This window comes from Neopsephotus bourkii, unplaced genomic scaffold (genome assembly GCF_033783945.1).
Source record: "Neopsephotus bourkii isolate Nb327-2 ecotype Australia unplaced genomic scaffold, CSIRO-AGI_Nbou_v1 NB_740, whole genome shotgun sequence".
NCBI classification, from domain to species: Eukaryota; Metazoa; Chordata; class Aves; order Psittaciformes; family Psittacidae; genus Neopsephotus; species Neopsephotus bourkii.
In genome coordinates, this window is record NW_026901238.1 from 286,741 (window position 1) to 305,037 (window position 18,297).

The 18,297-nt window shown below is 43.1% G+C and overlaps 1 long non-coding RNA gene across 1 annotated transcript; it reads right to left on the reverse strand.

The window, feature by feature from the left end:
* Positions 1-1,074: 1,074 nt before the first annotated feature.
* LOC133212792 (uncharacterized) lies at positions 1,075-2,656 on the reverse strand. The gene is made up of 3 exons (XR_009725609.1): positions 2,170-2,656; positions 1,936-2,052; positions 1,075-1,333 (listed from the first exon to the last, which is right to left on the reverse strand). It is a non-coding gene; the product is annotated as an uncharacterized LOC133212792 (long non-coding RNA).
* Positions 2,657-18,297: the final 15,641 nt, after the last annotated feature.

Genomic DNA, 18,297 nt, shown 5'->3' on the forward strand with positions numbered 1-18,297 from the left:
CAAAATAAAACAAACAAAAAAAAGTTATCCAGATTGCTAAATGCAACATCACCAGAGGCTGGCACTTCCCAGACAGGCACCAGACCCTTGAAAGAAAATCTCTGTTGAAGACTGTCCTTATTCAGCAAATGGGCAGAGATGCTCAGAGTGCCCATAGGCAGCTGCATTGGTTGTCCCCTCATCACTGTTAGCTCTCTCTTTACCTCAGCCCTATTTCAATGGAGCTCAGACAAAGCCGAGAGCTGAGCTGTAGGAACTGGAAGAAAAATGGTGTTGCCATGTTATATATTATCACAGGGATCGCCATGGAAACGGGAGGATGGGACTGACCTTGCTAGTTTGCCACTGATCCTGTGAGGGCTCAGCCTTGTTTCTCTCACTAAGCTCCTCTGGGATTGGAGATACACATCTGAAGTTAATATATTAGAGGAGTAAAAGCCATAGAATTTTGGAAATGCAAAATGTAGGATCTTTAATCTGCGCTTCAGATATACTTGCTGTGAAAGAAGCAGCTATTTTTGTGCAAATGGGTCTGTGCGATATAAAAGAGGTTTAATATTAAGTTCATTGTTAATTATACAATTCCCTAGGCTTCCTAGCACTTTTCTATAACACAGATCTCCAAATTGGAAAGGTAGCTCATTCCTTCTTTCAAATCTCCCTTCCCATCCTGGTCCCCTCAGCAGCTGTGGCCTGGAGCAGAGTCTCCTTGCTCAAGGGCTTCAGGCAGTGGCAGGGTCTCATTGTTCTGCCTACCTGTCCCAGTAACTTCCTAACTTACAGTTTTTTTTTGTTACAATGATCTGAGGATGACCCTGAAAGAGAAACTGGATGCTTGCATTGTCTCCCTTTCATATAGGTACGGAGTGTTGTTTTAATCACATTTTTAATTGTATCTCACTCCTATACGCAGAAAGCCAAATCTCCTGCATCAGTCAATGTGGTGCTTGATCAGCCTGCTAGACCCACTGCAGAAAGGCTCCCGACAGCCTGGGTCTTTGCTCCTCTGAGGGCACACTGCCCCTTACCTGAACACAGGGCTCTGATACCATTCTGCTTGTTGCAGGAGTGGCAGCAGTACCCATTCCAGGACTGTGGGAAAGAGGAGCAGCTACAGAAATGCTGAATCCGTTGGAGGTCCTGAAGAAACGTGTGCATGGATCCCATGCTCCTTGTGCTGTGGCAGCCAGGCAATAACATCCCAAGGCCAAGAGTTGTTTCAGGATTTCATCAGTACTGGGGACCTACCTGCAACACTTGCTTCTGTGCATGGAAAATACAGGCAAGAAAACATCCAAGACAACAAGAGCAGGATGGTCCTTACAAAAGCAATCTGTGAAGTAGTAAGAATAATTGATGTGCTGAAGTAATCCAAGAGTGAAATTTGCAAAGGCCAGCAATGCCAGAACCTGGGTGTTTGCTGTACTCTGGCCACCATTTCCGCAATCTATTCAGAGCCTGAGGCTCTGTTTGCCTGCGGACACTCACTGCAGTGAGCCAAGAGCTGACGCTGCATTGATCTGCCTCTAGAACAAGAGTGTCTTTCCCTTTGGGATTCTGAGTCCATTTTTATTAGTAACAATAGTGGTGTAATTTGAGACTCATGTGAAGAATGGAAAGTTAGGTAATCGCTGCTGTCTGAATAAATGACTTTGTCTCAAACATCATCTTGATTTTGTATGCCTCAGACTGCTACTTTAGATACATGTGCATGACTGGGAATGTAGGAAAACATCTACGTGGGATTTATTTTTTCTCTGCTGTTTGACCTATGTTTGCAAGCGACCTACACAGCTTTTTATACAGCTGTTTGATATAATGAAGATGCTATTTCATGTTTACACTTTAATTTGTAAGCTTCTGTCAGGTTTCATCTCCTTTCCTGCAGTATGGATCATAGGGACTGGTTTATGGGGATTTTCAAAAGAGAGAAACCTTTTTTGCATTCCTTTCTCTCAATGTTTTCTGCTATTTCTTCAGTTTTGCAATAGTTTGTCTTCTTACTGGTGTTACAAACCCAACCAATTCCACTGAGAAAATATTCAGGATGGCCTGAAAAAAATCCAACTGTTATTTAAGAGGCCAAGACAACCTTATTAGACCAACAGTCTGCCACTGCTTTAAGCCCTAATCAAGGGCTATTAATACCAAGCAGAAAAGCTTACCTACCTCAGCTTTTGTGAAGCTTTGATGTCTGTGCAGGTTCCTTTTGTTTCCCTTTTGTTACAAGCCTCATTTCTAAATGACACCGTCATTAGCATAAGCTTTACTTTGCTGGTTGCTTTGCAATAGCATGAGGAGGGAAGGACACTCCTACAGCCAGCTGAGATCATTTGGCTTTTTTCCTTGTGCAGTTTCCACGTGTGGCTGCTCCATTTTTGTGACTGGTCACTGATGGTCTCTTGTTGTACAAAACCAGTCAGGGCTGTTTTCCCCTCCACCTCTTCCTGGTGGTGATGCCAAAAAGCTGGGTACTGCTTCCAGCCCCCCTTGGCTGCTGGGGCAGCTATAAACACACACACAGTAATGTGGTGAGCAGATGGAAGGGCTGGAAGGTTCTTAAAACCAAAAACTTGGGCTTAAATGTCTTGAGAGAAGCACCCTGCAGCAGCCAGTGCTTTCCTTGCAAATTATTCTCTAATTGACTCAATTTTGATGTTACCACGTGGCAGGATGCAGTAGCACTGCATCATGTCTGCTTTTAACTTCCAATCCATGCCATCAGCATTGGATCCATCAGGCTGGATTTACAGCTGGTGTTGATAGGGGTAGAGAGGAAAGAGAGAATAGATCTGCTGATTTTAGAAAAAGAATATAAAAATCCCCCCAAATATACTTTAACAAAGAAACAGACTGTACAAAACACAGCTCAGATATGACGAACAAATTCTTCCCTGTGAGGGTGGTGAGGCCCTGTCACAGGTTGCCCAGAGAAGCTGTGGCTGCCTCATCCCTGGCAGTGTCCAAGGCCAGGTTGAATGGGTCTTGGAACAATCTGGTCTAGTAGAAGGTGTCTGTGCCTGTGGCAGTGGGGTCGGAACTGGATGGTCTTTAAGGTCGCTTCCAACCCAAACCATTCTGTGATTGTATGACTACTTTGGCTCTATTCCCACCTCTCTCAGGGAATCACAAGTGCTGCCACACATGTGCACACACAAAGGAGCTGATTTGCTCAGCAAGGGACAGAAATTTGTTTCCCTGTGCAGATAGCTCTGATGTCTTCTGCAGAATGTAAGTACAGGCATTTAGCACTAAGGGAATCATGGCTTATTGTTTATTTTGTAAGTCCTTAATGAATCCTGCCCATGGGGCCAAGTACTTCAGTGGTATTTCATTTGTGACCTCGGAAGCCCTGTCAGCTCAGTGTCACAAACCTCATCCTTCTGACACAAGCTCCTGTCACCACATTACCATTTCTAGGCATGGTTCATGCATCTCCCAGGAGGTCTCTTTGGTGTTGGACAGTGACTGAGAGAGCTGCTTCTTGCAGAAATACCTCCTTTTCTACTAAATATAAGCAAACAGCACATCCCCACTAATACAGCAGCATAATCCTGGAGGATGTGGCTCAAAACGGGTTTCACATGTGGCTTAATTAAGCCAAGAGACATTACTGAGCCATTGTCCTGGCAGCAATAAGCTGAAAAACGCACAGGTATGTTGGCTGCCAGCCATTATGAATACTGCATCTGTGATTTCTCAGGAGCTGCCCAAAGCCATGTGAGACTCAAGCTATGCACAGAAAGAAGAAAGAGCATTGCCCTTCAACATCTTTTTTTTTTTTTATTAGCGTGAAGACATGATTCCCCAGTCTTCCCGATAACAAAGCACAACCATTCACAATGGAAATATTGAATGAAAAGGTATTTGCTTCAGTTCAATGTCAATTTGCTTCAAAACTCCAACATTTTTCTTGGGCATAGAGCTCTCATGGGATTTCTGGCACTTCTCACTTCCCTTCAGGCAGAAGCAGCCCGAGAAGAGTTTTGTCACATACTCAACCCAGTGCTCTCCAGGGATGCAACCCAACAGGTTCCTCAGGTCCTCAGCTACCTCCAGCTGCTGTAGGAGGTGGCTCAAAGCAGTGGCACCCAAGGGTGAGGGTGGAACTGTCATGCAGAAACCTGGCAGCAGCAAGGAATCTGCAAAGGACAGAAATATTGTGAGGTAAAATAAATCCTGGCCAGGAGAAATCATATGGCATAGACAAGTATTTTCTAAAATAATATGTTGTGTGGGTTTCTTGGCTGTGGTATGAAGGTGTGCCTGGCTCATGTGTCTAACTTTTGCTCTAAAAAAACAGGCTGAGAGTAAGGGCTTGGTGAGGCATTAAAGAAGTTGGTCAACTTTTACTAAACAGTGAGAGGTGAAACATCTTCCAGAAGACATAGCAATTTATTTCAATTAAAAAAAAATAGATTTTCAATTTCAAAGCATTTACATTTTAAGTTTGTCAAAATGAAATACTGAAGAGTACTAACAATAAAAGACAGACCAAACTGAAATTGCTTGTTGCACTAGAAAAAAGTAAACTCAGCAGACTTATTTCAGGGTTTATTGTTATTACTCTTATTATTTTCGAGAAGCTGGAAAGTAATGAAACAAAAAAAAAAAATCAATTATTTACATCATCTTGCTGGAACTTACTTTAAACTGGAATTACCTTGAGAGTACAAAGCCTGTACATTGGGGTTTTCAGGAATGCAATAACAATGCAGCATTTTTAATCATGTTATGTTTTGGCAGAGCTGTGGGCAAGAGCCCACGCCACATACTCTCAGCCTCCAAAGGTTTGAGGAAAAAGGTCCCGTGGTTCCCTGTGCTGCCCAGCCTTGTTCATTCATTTTGTCCTAAAATACCTGGATTCATCCCCACATTTTCCTGTGTTCAGTTTTGCTGCAGCTGGTGTCCTGCCTGCCAGGGAAGGGTCACTGGAGGGTCTTAGGCTCTGCAGTGAGATCTGGGGTGGCTGTGCAGCCCAGTCAGTAGCTGCCTAGATAAATGCATTAGATCTTGGATGGGGATGCCTATGCCCATTGGAGATGGAGGTGCTCATGGCTGCTGGAAATGGAGATACTTATGGCTGTTGATGATAGAGATGCCTATGGCCATTGAAGATGGAGGTGTCTTATGGCCACTGGAGACTTCTGAGCATGCTTGAATGACAGTATGGGGCTGGCAGATAAGGTGGCACTGAACAGGTAACCACTTCTCTCTGAAGAGGCACCTAGAAGCCAGTCATGGCATTTCGCTAGAGTGTCTCAGATGGCAACTGGAACCAGTCCCAGGAGGAAGCCTTAGGTAAGGTCACACCTACAGTGACATAATTCAGTCTCCCTCTGGTTACAGCCCCTGCTGCATATAAAACAGACACAGACATTGGAGGAGTACTGCTGAATGAGATAATCCTGAAAAAAAAAATCTGTATAAAATGACCCATTTGGACAATAGGAAGGGAGCATGTTCTCAGGGAAACCTTGATGGCCTTCGACGCTCACTTTGTGTCTTTAATATTTGTGTCAGCTCAGACCAGGTCTCTGGCATGAAACTCAATACAGTTCATGCACAAAGCCTAAATCTTCTATTTTGGTGTTTGAAGAAGGTGTAAGTGAACCTCTACAGAAAGCAATTCATAACCATGAAGGTTAGTTGGGGAGAGAAAGCTGGAAGGATATTCCTAGAGGTCATATTTACTCTCTGTAAGAGGAATAAGGGCAAATCTATTCATCTGTCCAAAAGTCTCAGACCTTCTGTGAAAAGCAAGAATAATTATGTCTGAAAAGGTCAGTGCGAGAGTTTAAATCCAGCATGCCAAAGAAGAGAACAGGCTGGATGCTCTGTGACAAGGGAGAGCTGAGCACACACACGCAAGTTGCCAAACAAAATTGGATGTGTCATTTAGTTGAAATAACTTGATTTGCAAGAGCACACATACCAGTTTGGCAAGGAGGGAGCCCAGGGATGGTGGGCACGGCAGAGCAGGGGAGTGAGCAGTGGCAGGAGCACAGTTAAGGACTTGGTCCCTGCTCTGTCTCGACCAGGCACAGGGTCTTGCTCTGCAGCAGCTAAACCTGCTCTGCCTTGGAGCCAGCTGGGGACCTTCCTGTGTTTCCTTCCTTACGCAGGCTGATGAGCATACGCACCACTGGGCAACACGGGCATGTGTCAGGGGGAGGTTTTCCCTTTCTTCACAGTCTGCCCCTTCTCCTTGCCCTTTATATTCTTTTGAGGGAAGGTGGAGTAAGAAAGGTTGTACTTAAAATGCCTCTCACTTCTTATTTTACATTATTACTTTTTGCACTAGAGCTTTGAGCTGCAGCCCCTTCAGTAAATGACCCATGTTTGAGCACCTGGTTCAGCTGAACCATATAGATTTGTAGGTAAAATCCCACAGCCCAGGGTGAGGATATGACCATGCTGTCAGCAACATGGGGCAGCAGCTTCTGCTCCAATCTCCTCCCTTTTGCAGCAGAGGAAATGTCTGGTTTGCAGCTCCAGTTGGTTATGAATTTATGTGAGGCAAATGAGGGTGTGTGGTGAGACCTCTGTGGAGGTGGTTTGCAAAAGCCATCCAACATCTGTGCTCTTTGCCCTGCTAGCCTTTGCCCTCTGGAGCTGTGGCCCCCCGTCTGCTGCTCATTATCCGCTACACCCCTTCAGCACTGTGGAGACACTTGCAGCCCTTGCTCTGCAGAAGGCATTACTGACATAGGGTGCTTTGGTCTCCCCAGCCAGGACCCCACATCCATAACATCCCCCTTGTCGCTTTTGGAGGTTTTGGCTTTTTAGGCATCATTCAAAACTTCTCTTTCTCAGCATTTATTTATTTCCTTAGAGCACCACTAATTCCTTAACCTGCTCCAAGGGTTCTAGGAGGTAATGGAATAAAGTCAGTGTTTTCCTTTGCATCTTCTTTCCATGATGAGCTGCATGTCAAAGTGAGTGTGCAGGCAGGTGAGAGAAGATGGCGTGCAGCAGGCGAGAGCACAGCTCCTGCAGAAGCTGGTTGAGCAATCACTATCAGAGCTGGGCTGGTCCCAGGGCAGTGAATGCTCTGCCTAGAATGGCTGCTGGCTCTCCAGGGAATCATGAGCCCCTTGGGGCAGCCACAGTGAGATGCTGTTGCTGAAAACTGCAGGATGCCCATCTTTGGCTACAGGAATCCACTTTTAATATGGAAATTAATTAGTCTGCGACTGTGGTTGCTTAAAAATATGTGGTGAATCCGTGCCATAGTCTGGTCAGGACTGTGAGTGGCTGAGAGGAAATATCAAGGAATCAAGCTCCCAGCCCATAGTTGATGTTATTTTAACCAAGTAAGAACTCTGTTAATTTCAAAGAAAAAGATTATCAGATATCAGAGTAGTTAACTTTTAGTTAAAAGTAAAACTTTTCTTTTCTTTGTTCTTCAGGTATTTAGAGAGAACAGACCACCTTCATCCACCTTCTAGCTATCAATGGTACTTCTCTGTGAGAAGTGATAAAAGAGATGTTTCAAAAGACTGATGCCCGGGGACCCGCAGTAAGAACTGCCACAGAAGCGGATCAGAAAACAGTGCACAGGAAGGAGTTTCCCCCACTGCTAATTAAGTAGAATTTTCCATCTGACTACAAAAGATTAAAAATAAAATCACAGCTGGGGGACAAAGGGTGGGGAGATTTGAAGCTTTAGAGCTGGTTGCAGACCTGGCTGTGGACCATCCAGGGCAGCTAGAAGGTCTCTGGCCATGGGGCTGAGCCACTGGGCAGGGCCCATGCTGAGACTGACTGACCTTGTGTCACTGGATTTTCTGTCCTGTTTGGAATCACACCACATCAGCTACCACAGGCATTTTAGGGAGCATTCATTTTGAGTTTTAAAGTGACAGAAGAGGCACACACATTCCAGAGGACCGTGCTGATCGATCCTTGCTCAAAACCACACTCCTCTGCTAAACTGGCCTCATCTACCTGCAGCATCCTTTCCCTTTAAGAAGTGAACCAAGAAGCTTGGTTCCTTGATTTAAGAAGTGAACTAAGAAGCCTTTCCTCAAATCTTGGTTTATACACAGGTATTTACAGGCAATGCCACGCTTTCATTTTAATCTTAGCAAAGCAGAGAATCCAGCATTTGCTTGTAAATACCTGATGTGTCTGACCCACTGATGGCTGTCCTTCAGCTCCCAGCTCTGTCACTGTCCTGCTAGATGACCTGCCCCAGCTCACACCTCTGCAAGGCTCTTGCTCACACTGGTGTTGGCAACTCCTGCCAATTTGGCATGTGAGCAGAATTTGTGGCTGGCTGTGTTTTCTCCAGCATTTGCAGTCCTGTGCTGTCGTGCCATATGCACGTACACAGTGTCTTACCCATCACTCTGTAACCTGGGACCAACTTGTGGCATGAGTCAAGCTGTAAAGCTGTCATAGATGGTGTGGCACACTTCACTCACATACATCACCAGGCTCTACCCCATGACTATAGTCAATTCATCTTACCCTCACAGTGTAGTGACATGGTCACTTCTTGCCCCTGTGCCATACATAGTATATGGTAATTTAGATGCTTTCATGGCAAGTAGATAGTGAAGCACTGCTCTTTGTTCTGCATTAATTTGTATGGTTTGAGTGGTTGAAGTTGAAATATTTGTACCAAACCTTTATATACAATATAAATACCAGCAATAGATATATTAGACTTAGTAAAATTATGGCTGGGTGAAGTATGAAATTAAAAATTCCCATTGCTGTCAGTGACCATCCAAGAAGAATTTCCCACCAATGGTGTTATCCATCTTTCATCACTCTTCCCAAAACATGATGTATTGCTTCTATATCACGATGAACAATGATTAGAGTTTTACATCCCCTGTTTTGGATGCATTCTAGCAGCTGAGACAGGTCATTGTGTTGTGGTAGTTTCTTTGCAAATGCAATATTCAATAGGCAATAAATCTTGACTCAACGTATAATTACATTGCAACAACTGATAAGACATAACAGAAGCTAAATAATTAAAGTTGGATCCTATAATTTTAGTAAAGTTAGAAACACAAATATTTGAGTGATTGCTTGTATCTGCAGTAATGTTATCTGTGAATATAAAAGTCGCAAGGGTTCTCATACAAACACATCCTTTCCCAGTATAAAAAAGAAAGCCAACGGTATCCTGGGCTGCATCAAAAGGAGCATGACCAGCAGGTCAAAGGAGGTGATCCTGCCCCTTTATTCTGCTCTCATGAGACCTCACTTGGAGTGTTGTGTGCAGTTCTGATGTCCTCAACATGAAAAGGACATGGATCTGTTGGAACAAGTCCAGAGAAGGGCCACGAAGATGATCAGGGGACTGGAGCACCTCCCATATGAAGATAGGCTGAGAAAGTTGGGGCTGTTCAGCCTGGAGAAGAGAAGGCTGCGTGGAGACCTCATAGCAGCCTTCCAGTATCTGAAGGGGGCTTATAAGGATGCTGGGGAGGCACTCTTCATTATGGACTGTAGTGACAGGACAAGGTAATGGGTGAAAACTTAAACAGGGGAATTTTAGATTGGATATAAGGAAGAAATTCTTTGCTGTAAGGGTGGTGAGGCACTGGAATGGGTTGCCCAGGGAGGTTGTGAATGCTCCATCTCTGGTGGTGTTCAAAGCGATGTTGGACAAAGCCTTGGGTGACATCGTTTAGTGTGAGGTGTCCCTGCCCATGGTAGGGGTGTTGGAACTAGATGATCTTAAGGTCGTTTCCAACCCTAGCTATTCTATGATTCTATATATACAAGTATGACTTCATGGGTTTTACTGGGATGTATTTCACAATGACAGACATTTTGTTCATAGCTAACATAAATGTCTTGGGCTTTGATGGTGTTACTCTTACAAATAAATCCTTACTGTTCCTGTACAATTCATGCATTAACATTACAGTTTGCCATTTGTTTTCACTTCCTTGGGCCCATACTCTGTGCTCTAATGGACAGAGTATAGCTTCATTGTGATTTAGCCGTAGATATATGATTTGGTATAAGGTATCTAAGAAAAAAGCTGTGGCCTTATTGTTGTTGGGGTCATAAGTTAAATTAACTAAATACTACAAGGATTTGAATTATTTTTCAAATTTAGTTGCATTATTTTAAATTACCTTTCAAATTTCAGTGGGTAAGGTGCCATTGTCACCTTCTCTTATAGTTGCTGCTACCACAGATTGAATCCACAGTTAAACCTGGATATAGCTGAGAGCTAAAGAAACATTATTGTTGGCTGGACTAAATGCATCCACAATCACTTTGTGGTCCCTTTCATTAAATCTAACTGAAGCAGAGTATCAGACGAGCCATTGGTTGGTTCCCAGTGCTAACAGAGAAGACCACAATGGGTGTTCTGATTTGTTTAAATCACTTCTTGTTGGGCTCAGTTTAAAATAACATGAACAGCGCATTTGCGTTTGCCATCCTGCAGGGTACTGTAAGAGAAAAACAGAGACTTGTTTAGGCAGGGAGAGTCTGAATAGGTTATCCCATTAAAAACAGGGAAAAATCCATCACACACTTATTCTATGTTTTGCACCACTGTTACTGGCAGCTTCCTAGGCAAGTGGCAGATTTATTTAAGGTCAGTTCCTGTGAGGTAGGCACACCATTTTCTGATAGCAGAGTTTCATGCAACTCCTTCTGGAGAAGCAATCCCTGTAGAATTGCCTCTAGGAAATTAAATAGCCCTCTAGTTCACACAGGTTGTCCTTTATGTGTTTTCTCAACTCATTTAACTGCTTTGACTAAACACAGAAGTCCCTTTTCCCATCCATAGTATCATTTCTTTAAATGCAGTTGAGCTGAACAACAAATGTCATTTTGGCCCATGGGGCTAGTTTAGAGCAGGTTACAGGGAGCAGCATGTTTGGGCAATCCCCTACAGTAGCTTCAGCTACAGTAGGGTCATAGAGTGCACTGGACTCAGTGACTGGATTGTCTTTAACTCTTCGGTAAGAGTTTTGGCACTCTTCTAATTTCCACCCCAGGGTTTGCCTTTCTGTGAGTATAATGGAATGAGTATAATGATAGAAAATACAGGTACGTATTTCCTCCAATATCCTAAAGTTCCCGTTAATTGTTGTAGCCCCTTCTTTGACAGGGGCATTTGCAACTTTCAAAGTTTTCTTAATGTGTCTGGAGGAATCACTGCACTACCTGCTACCCACAGAGTGCCTGCAAATTTTACTTCTTTACTTGGTCCCTGACATTTTCTAGGGGGAACCTCAATTTCTGCTTTATTTACCACTGTCCATGCTGCTGCTGCTGCTTCCTTACCTTCTGATTAGCCATTGGCTCTTGTGGTTTTATCTGACTGCCGGAATCAGGCATGCCACCCCAGATGCACCCATTCCCATCCCCACTGGTTGTTATCTCTTGAGAAGGGTTGGGAAATAAAGGGAGGCTGTACACACACATCCCTCCACAAAAACTCTACCTGCAAAGCCTGGATGATTTTCTTATGACAAGTGCAGCTGTACTGTGGTTGAAAATGAATTTACTATAGACACTCGTACTAGCAGAGTTTCAATGTAAATGGGAATTGGACATGAATATAGAGATGTCTCATGCATGTTCACACTGAAATTAGTTTAGGATTAAAACAAAGTCATATATTCTATTACTGTATTCGCACAGCTCTAAGCTCTAATCTAGAATAATAGACTTTACTGGATAATTGAGGAGACTCTTTAACATGCAGCATCACATAAATTAAATGAGTGAGTCAGAGCTGTTTTGCAGGCTACGGAAGACTTGCTGCTACAGCTGGTGAACACCTAGACATGGGTGTCTCTGGAGGATATGTGAGTGAAGACCCCCCGGGCTGGTCCGAGATGCCACTATTTGGCAAAACATTTTACTTTTTTTTTTTTTTTAAATAGAAAACATAAACAAAGCATAGAGAAACAAACAGAAAAGAAAGGAAACAAAGAAAACAAACCCTGAACTTCTCAAATTCAATGCATCTCACCTGCAGAAAACAAACATGCCTGAACAAATCCCATAGTTCACACCCCTCACCAAACTGCTCTTCCATGGGCCTGGGAGAACCCATGCAGTGGAAAACATGGGGCACCTTGCCTGTGCTCTTTTACTGTCTTTCCATTTTCTTGGCTATGAGCCCTTCCCTTCCTCACCCTGCCCAGGGGTGTCACACCAGTTAGCTTCCTCTGAGGCATCAAGAAATGCACCAGCCCCACCAGGCCCAGCATCACCACTGTGGTGGCATAGCCCAAAGCTGGGGTGACACAGAACCTGTAGGGTCAGGACCTGGGGCCTTAACCACCACAGTGCAAGCAATGCCTTGTACCACATCAGAGGGATACTAAGTTTATTTCTTTTAGGAAGTGTTTAAGGCCAGGCTGGACAGGGCTTTGAACAACTTGGTCTAGTGGAAGGTGTCACTGCCCATGGCAGGGAATTAGAACTGGAAGAGCTTTAAGGTCCCTTCCAACCCAAACTGTTCTGTGATTCTACGATCCTATGAAAGTATTTAGCTACCTAAGCTGCTACTTTTCATGCAAAATTAGTGATTCTAAATATATATATTAAAAATATCAGAATTTGTCATAAGAATTTGTTTATTTCTGATTTGAAATGTTTTTTTTCATAAAGTAGAGGCAGAGCTGAAAAGCAAAATGTATATTACTATTTCTGGCTGTGAAATGTTCATCTGGCTCATTCTTTGCCCCTGACAGGCACAGAGCAGAGCAGAGTGAGACCATGTGGACACTGCAGAGGGTCGAGGACACTGTGTGGTGGAGAAAGGGGACAAGAGGAATTGAAAGACACCTCAAGGGAGATGGGGATGTCAGCCTGGCACCCCTATGAGACTCCTTCTCAGGTCCTCCTGTTCTGTGCCATCTCTGTATGAGTTCCTGCACCAAGGTGAGCTGATCTGCCCATGCCAGCCAGCTGAGATGGAGCTAACTGCTAATGTAGGTGATGCAGCATAGTGAAAACTGCTCCCTCAGATGGGCAAGAGGTGCAGAACTGAAACTAATGAGACTAAAAATACTGCAAAAAATATACAGGATCCACGTATACAATTTTGAATGAAGTTGAAACTTAACATATCAACTAGGACATGCCAGGTATCTCCTTCTGTCACATGTTAAAACTAAAATATATCCTTTGTGCTTGACATGGTTCAATTTAACAGATGTGTGGATTGCAAATACAGCTGCTCTCCGAAATTAGTGTCGTAGTGTAGTTCGAAGGCTTTAATCAAAGATTTCCAATTCTCTTTCCTTTGCAAACAAATTAGAGCTGAGAAAATGCAGAAGTGTTCATGTTTCCCCAAACACATGAGCTGTATTTAGATATGGTAGAATGAACATATAATAATATATAATAAATATATAATAATTATTTGTTATCCATTATATTAATAGAATCATAGAATGAATCTTAGAATGGTTTGGGTTTGAAGGGACCTTAAAAACCATCCAGTTCCAACCCCTTGTCATGGGCAGGGACACTTGCCACTAGACCAGGCTGCTCCAAGACCTGTCCAGCTTGACCTTGGACACTGCCAGGGATGGGGAAGCCACAGCTTCTCTGAGCAACCTGTGCAAGGGCTTCACCACCCTCACAAAGAGCTTTTTCCTAATATCTAATCTAAATCTACCCCCTGTCAGTTTTCACCCCTCAGCCCTCACTAGGCTCAGCAGCGGCCTTTCTCCTTGCAGAAGCCTTGCATAGCCTTGATAATTTTATTTTGCTTGCTGAGGTGGTATGTGAAAGGGAACTTCTGTTTCAAGCACACCTTGAAAGGCTTTAAAGTGCAGTGATGCCTGTCAGCCGCTGGCTTCAGCCACCAGCATAAGCAGTTCCCACTGAGTGAGAGAAGAGGGCATGGGCTCTGCCCTGCTGGGGCCAGCTCTGACAGCTTCCCGGTCAACATTAGCTAGGGAGTGGAAATTTGCAGCTCCTTCTGTATAATCTCATAGTCCTGTTCCTTCTCTTGCTTAACCACCATTTCTTAGTGAATTTCCATGTCTGCTATACTGTGGAAAAAAGACATTTTTCCTACCTTGCTACCACCAGATCTCATTGTTCCTTCTGCTGTAAATACCTTTCTCATTCTATTTTTAATCAGGGCAACCTTCAGTTTCATTGTTATGCAGATGACATGCAAGCGTCTGACTGTTTCTCCAGATTCTCCAGAAATAATTTCCAGTACTGATTGGTGTTTTCTAATACTATGCATAATAGAGTCTGAAATAAACACCTCTCCTTGATTTCTTTATCGAGGCCCTGTAATTTTACTTTCCTTCACATGTCTATGACTCCTGATGAGAACGTGCAGTCTGCTGCAGTCCCTGTGCCTGCCGGGAATGCTGATTTCTCTGTGTGCCCTAATCCTGCCCAGGACAGCCCCTAGACCAGCATGGCTTCACGGTGCCGTGTCTATGAGCTCTCTCTGCTTTGGAAATTAAATAATTGAAATGACTTTAGTGAATCTTAGAAATAATGTAAGTGATAATGCCTGAAAGGGCATGAACAGAATAATATGTACTTGTAGCCTTATAAGTAATTGTTACTACGCACTTTCCTCTTGTGTCAGAATTCTGTTAAAATTTTGCTCCATGCAGGCTCAAAGTGATCCAGTCATCTTAGTGAATAACTTGTAATATCGTCTAACTGGATGTATAACTGGGGGAAAAACTGATTGGAAAAGTGGTCTCCATATTTGCAGATATTTGTAGGCTCAACTGCTAACCCAGCCCTCTACAAAGCCTGCTCTTTCTTCCCCTTAGAAAAAGACCTTTTCATTAGTGCACTGTCAATACAAGTTTCCAAGAGACTTCGCTAAGCAATATGTTTCTGTTCTTGTGCCCATATGTGAAAAGCTTTTACCTCTCCAAACAATTCTAGCATTAGTTTATTGGGTCTTGCCTTACTGATAACAGCCCTTCTCTAAAAGAACAACAGCAAGGAGACCCTTGTTCAGGCATGTGTTATTTGGATATTCTCTGGGTTAGCCCTCAATAGGGATGCAGCAGTGGTGAGCCCACAGCTGAACTGCCAGATTGGTACCAGTGAGGATGCTTCTGCCTCAGTGTGCTCCTAGCCCATGAACTGCATGGGCACCATGAATTTCCATCAGTGATTTTCTCATTTATCCTAAATTTGTCTGTCTTGACTTATCAGAATACTGGATCTCTTTCTGCTTCCACATCTCCTACTTCTTAACCTTATTTGTGGTGAGAATGTCTCAAGGTGAGGCAAGACTTGTCCTTCCATCTGTGTCTGTCAGTACCTCGCACAACAGTGCCCAGATTCAAGCTAGGAGCCCCTCTGAAAAAAACGCTGCTTGTGATGACTGTAGTCCGTATGTTCCAGAGCTTAAAATGAGAAGACAGCTACAGCCCATCACTCACTCCAGTCCCAGCCCAAGCTGCATAGTTTGTATGTGGCTATACAGCCACCAGTGAATTATCTCTAAACATCCCAGCAAGGCAGGATAACATTTTTTTTTTCCTGGTTCTTTGAAGAGAAAACAGCACTTACAGTAGGACTTTGTCCTGCTCACCACTTATGAAGGGGTTTCTCTGTGCTCAAAGATTCTACTGCTGCCAAGTGTGCAGGAGGAAGCAACAAGGGAGGGAGACCAGTGCTGTTTGGATGAAACACATGCAACTAGAGTTCACATCACGAACTAGATCTTAGTGCTGTAATTCAGAAACAGATTAATTTTCCATTGAGCCTTCAACTGCATCTTCACGGGAGTGTTGCACACTTTTGACATGTGTCTGACTTGGTTCCACACACGTGTACCACACACTTGTGTGCACAAGTACCTGCTACAGGGGTGAGGGGAAAAGTAACTATCCTAATGCATGGACAGGCAGGGGACCAGTCCCTTGCCTGTGTGGATGTAAACCCAGTGTGGTCACTTTATCATTTGGTGTTACTGTGGTCTGACAAGCCTTACTCTGTGATGCTACAAGGGTAAGTGAAAACTGCCCCCAGATCTCCTTTCAGAGAGCCTTGATGAGGGATACAATGCACAGAGCAAAGGAGTCTTAGGGACATGGGTCAGCGTCCTACAGAAGAACTGGTTCTAGGTGTGCCAGGTACCACCTATTAATATCTCCAAACAACATCAGTTCCTATTCAGACACATTTTGAAGGAGACACTCATGAAGTTTGTCCTTCCAGCGACCATGTGAAATGCTTCTCATAGAAAATAAATGGAGGCTGCAGAAGCCAATTTCAATCAAGCCTCCAGCCTTCGCCTAGCTTCCCCTGTAAGGTTTTTTGCAAATCAGTGGCAATGTTAGCTCAGTGGCAGAGCATCCTCTTCTGCACTGCTCTCATCTGCTGTGCAGACACTCATCAGACGAAGGCCCTTTGCAATGACAGGGAAAACTATCCCTGCAAAGATAAAAAAAGAGAGAAGTGCAAGTTTGATTCAGTTTGCATAATGATCGCTAAGACAAGTTCTCTTTTTATGTGCCACTGCAAATCACATACAAATTGCACACGATGCTGGCTTTGCTGCAGGAGCAGCTCCTGGCCAGACAGGTTTCTGACTGTGCTTCCTGACTGTGTGAATGTGTGTGTGCAGACTTGTGTGCCTGTGTGTGTGCAGACCTATGTGCATATGTGTGCACATATGTGTGAAAATCTCTGTGCATATCTGGTGTGAACTCGCCCCTACCAACCTGACTTTTATTTCCCAGCCCTGCCCAAGTGATACCCACCAGTGAGGGTAGGAATGGGTGTGTCAGGGGTGAGATGGCCAATATAGAGGCAGGCAAAACACAACAGCCAAGGGCTAAACAAGTAATGCAATGATCTCTCCCGGAGCAGGGATGCCTCTCGAGGTTACTCCACTAGTCTGAGAGATTCCTGATCACAACAGATCCTCCATAAGGGACTGCCAACATGCTGAACTTCGAAATCTTAGCCAAGTAATATAAAGGATTGATTGTGCACATATAACCCTTTAGACATAAACAGCTGATCAAGTACTGGAACACAGTGATCAGGTTTCCCCCAGCCTTCTTTTCTCTAGACTAAACAAATTCAGCTCTCAGCTTTTTCACACACGGCTTCTCAGTCCTTGGATCATCTTTGTGGCCCTTCTCTGGACCCTCCTTAGCCTGTCCACATCTTGGAATGAACGTTTTTGATTCAAAATCATCAAACTGTGCTAAATACACACCTTTTAAAAGATTTTACCACACAGTTTCCATTCTGATTGAGACAAACTGAACCAAACGCAAGGTATTTCTCGTTAGCATTTAAGCACAACAGAGTGGAAGAAAAAAGAGGCTCCTTGGCCCTTTTTCAGTCTATTGCTTTTCTCTAAATCAAAGAAAACATGTAAAAAAAGTGAAGTGAAATCTATTACAAGAAAGGGATCTTGCACCTGAGCAGTCACGTTAATTTACTTTCTTTTCAATAGCTCAGCTCTCTTATCTGTCTCAGCCATTCAGCCTAATTTAGTTGGCTGAAAAATGTTAATTCTTTTTATCTTGCTCCGTCATATTTAATAATCCTGGAAATAAAGAATCTAGGCACCCTGATGTTAAACAAAAACTTCTGAAAGTCCAGCTGCATTTCATTTTCAAGCAAAAAGGATCAACAGACTGAGTTGTATGATCAATATCTTTGGTCCACAGTTGTTTTATTAAGACACGTAAGAGGAAAATTTAAGAAGATAATGCAGCAAAATGTTAATGAGAGAAATGAAAATTTGTTTCATCTTCACAAAATATATATGTTGAAATTCAGTATCAGTAAAATTTCAGGTCAACATTTTCAATTTTTTAACCAAAAATGTTTGAATTTCATAGTTCCTTTTACATCATCAGACATCTTGAATTTTAAATTCAATTTGTTTTTTACTTTTTCGTCATGAAATAAACCCCACTCACTTTATGAAAAAATAAACAAAAATTTAGAAGTCTCTAAAATATTATGTTAATACACATATATATGCAAACTTCATATACAATGCATATGTCATATGTATGAACAGTTGAATTATAATTATGCATCATGTATCATGCATGTTACAGTATGTAACATCATACACTAGTACAAATACTATCATTGAAATCTTTTGTATATAGTAGTGCACGTTAGCTATATAATTATCAGATATATATATTATATATATATAATATATATATATGGGACTTTTTACAAGGACGTGTAGGAATAGGATAAGGGAATGGCTTTAAACTGACAAAGAGTACATTTAGGTTAGATATTCAGCAGAAGTTCTTCCCTGTGAGGGTGCTGAGGCCCTGGCACAGGTTGCCCAGGGAAGCTGTGGCTGCC